We start from the raw sequence: 6,254 nt of genomic DNA, 5'->3' as shown, positions 1-6,254 counted from the left end.
TTAAATATCTTTAACATTTAGTAAACATATTTCATTTTTTTATAAAAAAATACTGTTCATATTTTGACTCACATTTAATGTTTGGAACAAAATGAATAAGTTCAATCTGCAAAAAGAATCTAGAAGACCTATTCTGCCAAGTTATACAACTCAACTAGAATACAGATCTGTAGACCTGTGTTCGATTCGACTTGTGCAATAAGGATATAAATGCATAACAATAATTTCCTATAAATTTACCCACTATTTGAAATGGGAGATACTAATAATTCCCTAAACATTGGAAAATAACCATCCACTATTATAGAAGGAAGAGTTCTAGAGTGATGATTAAGTTACCATTCTCTCCTATAAATACTCTAGCACAATCAGGTATTTCTCAATCTTAATTAGTTAAAACTTGTCTAAAACTCTTGCTAATTTAAGCATTGGAGTTCTTTGCAAGTACCACCCCCCATTCAAACTTAAAGACCTCAAACGGCTTTGTCTCGTTAGGAAAGACATTGGAATCCTCATCAAAAGGAGTCTAGACTTCACGTCTAGGCCCAAATCACACTAGTTTCAGGTAATCCTCGGAACATTCGTGCCATTGCCAGGGATCTAGTTGTCAACACCAAACTACGGCAGAAAATCATCCAGAAGACGGACGTATTGCATCTGATTAAAATCCCACAGTGGAAAGCATCCAAACAATGATCAAGCACTCTTTATACCCCACCACTCTGAAAAGAGGAAGGGTACTACTGAGGACAGAGGAAAAAGTGACTTAGGAGGACAAAGGTTAAGTTCTCTGATCCACATTCACGGAAGATTAAGAAACAGAGAAGTAATGGAGACCATGTGATTGGTCCATGGTCATCAAGGTAATTTGGAATAATTAGAGATCGAGTTAGAGTGACAACATGAGTCTGAACGACTGCTATATAAGGAGCTATGAAGCAGTAAAGAGCTTGAAGAAAAATTAAAGAGACTGGAGTCCAGCCTTTGGGGGAAAGAATCTCGAGTAGGCTGAGATACAACCCCTTTAGGAAGCAAGGGCCCATTCTTGGAAGACATCATACGGGCTAGAGTACCAAGGAGTTTTAAGAGGTCAGACATGGATCTCTATGATGGCACTTCAGACCTATGACATCATCTAAGAAATTTTAGAAGTCACATGTATTTAGCGGATGCGTTTGATGCAACGAGGTGCAAGGCATTTCCGACCACATTAACCAAGACAGCAATAAAATTGTTTGACAGTCTCCTACCTAAATCGATCACTTATTTTGACAACTTGACCAAAATCTTTCTCACACGATTTTCAATCCAGAATGACAAGGCCAAACACGCCCCGAGCCTTTTGGGTGTCAAACAAGAGGACGGGGAGACCCTTGGGCCTACATGGAAAGATTTAACAAAGCATGTTTAGAAATCCAAAATTTACCCACTGAAGCAACTATCATGGGACTTGTCAATGGTCTCAGGAAGGTGATGGGTGAAAATGCGATTTCACACCAAAACTCACCGGCAAGTGTACCGGGTCGCATCAAGTAGTAAAACTCACTCAGAGTGAGGTCGATCCCACAGGGATTGATGGATCAAGAAACTTTAGTGGGTGATTAGTTTAGTCAAGCTAACATTGGTGAATTGGGTGAAAAGTGACCAATAGAATGTAAATGACAAGAAATTTAAAGTTGCAGAAAGTAAATGAGCAGAAAAGTAAAGAGCAAGGAATGTAAATAAGCAAAATCTTGAATGACAAGAAAGGTAAATTGCATGAAATGTAAAGGGAATTGGATGCTTGAAATTAAAGAGGCAGTAAATCAAAGCTTAGAACAAGTGACAGAATCTTAAATGACAAGGAAAGTAAATTGCATCAACAGAAAAGGGAATTGAGGTGCAGGGTAATTTAAATTGCTTAAAACTGTAAATCAAGCTCACAGCAAACTCATGTAAAATTTCAGAAAGGAAATTAGCAAGGAGGCAGAGAATTTAAATTGCACAGAAAGCAAACTCAGTTCAAGAAAATTGTAAAAATGTAGAAAAAGAAATTGCAGAAAAGAATTGTAGAGATTGAAAGTGCATAAGCGAAATTGAATTCAGTGCAGAAAAATAAAAGTGTTTACAAGAGCTTTCTATTCTACTCCTACTCCTACTGCTCTCTATTAGAGCCAGCCCCCTCTCTTGAAATGAAACTGCTTCCTTTTTATAGGCTTTCACAAAATTAAAATGAAATTGAAATTAAAAACAAATTACAATTAAATGAAATTCCTATTCTAACTATCTCTTGTGCCTTTGAGTTATGATAATGGGCTTTGCTTGCTTTGGATTTGAAGAGGAGTGGATCTGCATGGCTTAGTTCAAGTGGCATGGGTCAGGGTTGCTTGGTTCAATTTTGGGTTGGAGCCATGCTCCAATGGAGCGCTCAGTGAGGATTATCAACGTAGCGCTACATGCCTTGTCATGCTTCCCTTCCGTGCTTGCAATTCCTCAGTGCTCAATTGGAAGATGCAACGTAGTGCCCCTTGCTTGCCTTGGTCTCCCTCTTCGAGCCTTGGCTATTTCATTTTGGGAGTTTCCTTGCTTGATGTAGCTTAGCGCTCCTTTGTGTGCAGGTTCCCTCTTCGAACCTTGGCTGCTTCATTTTGGAAGTGTCGCGCCTTGCTTTTCTTTAAATGAGCCACGAAAAAGTTGAAAGAGTTAACGTAGCACTCCTTTGATTTGAGCACTATGCCTTGATGTTAAGCGCTCCGTTGGATCTTCGAACGTTATGCCTTGCTTGAGCCTTTGTCACGCTTTGCCTTGCTCCCTTCTTTGGCGCTCCGTTGCTTTAATGAACGCTAGCGTTCATTCATGGATTGGCTTTGCATGCTTTTAACGCCTTTGGCTTAATAATGCATGCATTCATTTTGTTAATTAATAATACCAATTATGCATTAACGATTCATCCATTGGCATTAATAATTATATGCTCCATGCATGCATTATATACTTAGTAATGCATGATTTGTTCTTTTGCTAATGCATTTACTTTAATTAATAATGCATTACGTGCATGCTCGCATTGGCCTTGTTAATTAATTCTAATGCATTCATGCATTGCATAAATAATTAAATGCATGCATACATTAACGCATGATAAATCAAGATAGCATGTTTATTAATTATTAATGTATGCATAAGCATTATGCATATGCCAAGGTTTTCATGGTCATGGGCCACACTTTTAAAAGCGTGGTCTAAAGTTCCAAGCGTGCTCAAACTTCAAAGTGTGCCTCAAAATTTCTCTTTTCTTCTTTTTAGCTTATTTTGTGCTTTTTTGCTTCTTTTTCTTCTTATTTTCTACAAAGTTTATAAAATCAAAAGATCAAAGAAATATACCATTTAAGCACAAAAAATGTAATATTTAAGCACTAATCATCAATTTCTTGTATGAAAAAGTATAAAAAAACATGACATGATGACATGTCATCACAACACCAAACTTAAACCTTGCTTGTCCCCAAGCAAGAAAAGAATCATGTAGTACATTTTGACAAACCAAAGTGAGAAGAATAGCAAGTTAATATTCATGGTTGGCTAGTTTTCTATGCATGCCACAATCACAAAAGAAATATAAATGATTGATGCTTCTATCTAGCTCAATTTATGAAATCTTTTCCTTATCATTCTTCCTTGAAACAAGCTTTTGATTTTCTTATTAGCTTCTCCTTTTGGGTGCTTTGTCCCATGAGTTGATAACAAAACTATGACTCTAAATGCTTTGTTTTCAAGTATTACCACTTGACACATAAGCACCACAAGCATTTAATTAGAGGACTTCTTTAAGCTCATTTGTTTCTTTTCTTAACTCTCTAATCATTGATGCTCATAGCCTTGAGCTTTGAGGGAGTGCATTTGCACTTGAGCCTAACCTTGACTCTAAGTGTTCTGTTTTCAAGCTTTTTGCTTGATACATAAACACCACAAGTACTTAACAACTTAATTGTCATTGGTACTCAGAGCCTTCAGCTTTCTCATTCTTTCCCTTTTTCTTTCTTGCCTTAATTTTCACTTGCTTTATTTCACAAAATGTTACTAAATGAAAACTTCAATTAAATAAGATCTAATGCAATTAAGCAAAAGTTAACCATACTAGCCTTCCAATACTTGTATGCACATGCTAAATTCTTCTTTAATTCCTTGTTTGTTTATGATCATGATACTTTACTACTTTTGTACTCACAAAATTCAAGTTGGTAGTCATAATGTCACAGCAACATGTTGTAAATCAAAATTCAAGCTTTGCTTATTCATACCACACATGTAAATAGAGAAGATAAAGACAATCATGCAATTTAAAGTGCTGGAAACAAATGAGAGAAAAAGGAACTTTACAACCTTGTGATTCATCTTCTCTATTGTTGTCATTTTCCTCCCATTCTTCCCTTTTCTCTTGCCAAACTTAGAATGCTTGCTCATCCTCAAGCAACAGTTAGAACAATGGCTATGGGGTTAAGATGGATCATGAATGTCTTACACAATGAAATGTTAGTAGTACATGTGTTTTAAGCAAGCAAAATTAAAGATAGCAATCAAGGCACAGGAAACAGAGACATTGTGATTGCAAACATAAGAGGGTGTATATGATACATTGCATAAAGGATGAGTGGCATACCAAACTTAGTGTGACACTCTCACTTGGAATTGATGCAAGTATCCAGTATGGATTGGAAGCAAATTTTGTTGCATAGCAATACCAAACTTAGAATGCAATCCTATGTCAATTTATTTGAACTAAAACTAAACAAAAGGAATTGTTATATATTAAATACAATCACCAAGCAAAGAATCTGTCATGAGTAAGAATTTCTTGGTGAGGTATTTAACAAAAACAGTCAAGAAGCAAAATAAATGAAAGCATTAAAAACAAAGAAATAACTAAAGTAAACAGAATAACAAAGTGTCGAACCAAAGGCATTATGATTATGCAGACAAGTGGTGTTGCTGGATTTCTTGCATAAAAAATAAGCGGCACACCAAACTTAGAATCTTAGTGTGACACTTTCAATTTAGAATTGATGCAATCATCTAGAAGAATTGAAAATAAATTGTTGCATGGCAATACCAAACTTAGAATGTAACCATATGCCAATTTATTGATATTTAAACAAAGAAGACAAAGAAAGTAAACAAAGCAAAGAAAAGGAATGTTATCTACGATTGACATGTTCTTCACTTTCTTCCTCTTCTTCCAGTTTGTTAAGAGGAATGACCTCAAGGGGGAAAAGGATTCAGCTATTGTCCCTTGTTTTGGCCTCTCCTTAGCAAGCTTCCTTTTGTAAATGGCTTGATTGAGCTTGCTTGCTAAATCAGGGACAGGATTGGTGCTCTTGTTAGTTTTCTTCACTTCTTTGGATTCAAGACTTGGTTGCTGTGTGATTATTGGAGTTTTATCTTCATCCAGAGTATTTTGAATTGGTTGTTCCATGAGCCCTTCCTCTATGCACTTATCTGCTTCAATTGAGTGTGACTTCTCTTAAGTGTCTTCCTCCATTTCTTCTTCATGATTTTCCATTAATTCCTTTGGGAGGGAATCTTCATGTTTCATTGTCACCTCAAGTAGCTTTTGTGGATATGTAGTATCAGGTTCAACTATCTCCACGACCTCATTCTTCACTGAAAATTTTCTTGACACAGGGGCCTCTTCTTCTTGCTCTTCCACTTCCTCCTTCACACTTAACATTTGATTTAGCAGCACTTCCATGTTTTTGAGGGAGTTCTCTTGGTCATTCTAGGACCTCTGTGCTTCCCTTTCATATCTTTCAAGCATGGTTTCAAGCCTTGAGAGGCTTTGGTTCATGGAAGTTTGTGTGGACTGAGTTTTGGAAGAGATTTTGTGTCAAGGGATAGTTAAGTGATGAAGAATTTTCAGATGAAAAACTGGGAGGTGAGGTTTGACAGCTTTCTATGAATGAATTGAAGGTTTGCTCAAGTGATGATAGCTCTTGATAAGTGGAGTATGAATTGTCAAATGCTTTCTGATTTTGATTCTCCCAAGCACAACTTGAAGAATTATTGAATTCATCACAGTATGAATCATCTTGTGGCATTGGGGAACAATTTTCCATGTGAGCATTGACAGCACAATCAAATGATGATGTTCCTTGATGAACAGAAGATGAAACATTGAAATTCCCTTTCCAGCCACAATTTATGTCAGTATCATAGCAATATGAGTCACTTTGTGGCTTTGGGAAATAGTTCATTTCACTTGATTGTTCATACTCTTG

The sequence above is a fragment of the Arachis ipaensis genome, chromosome B03 (assembly GCF_000816755.2).
Source record: "Arachis ipaensis cultivar K30076 chromosome B03, Araip1.1, whole genome shotgun sequence".
Taxonomy (NCBI): domain Eukaryota; kingdom Viridiplantae; phylum Streptophyta; class Magnoliopsida; order Fabales; family Fabaceae; genus Arachis; species Arachis ipaensis.
This window is presented reverse-complemented; position numbering follows the sequence as displayed.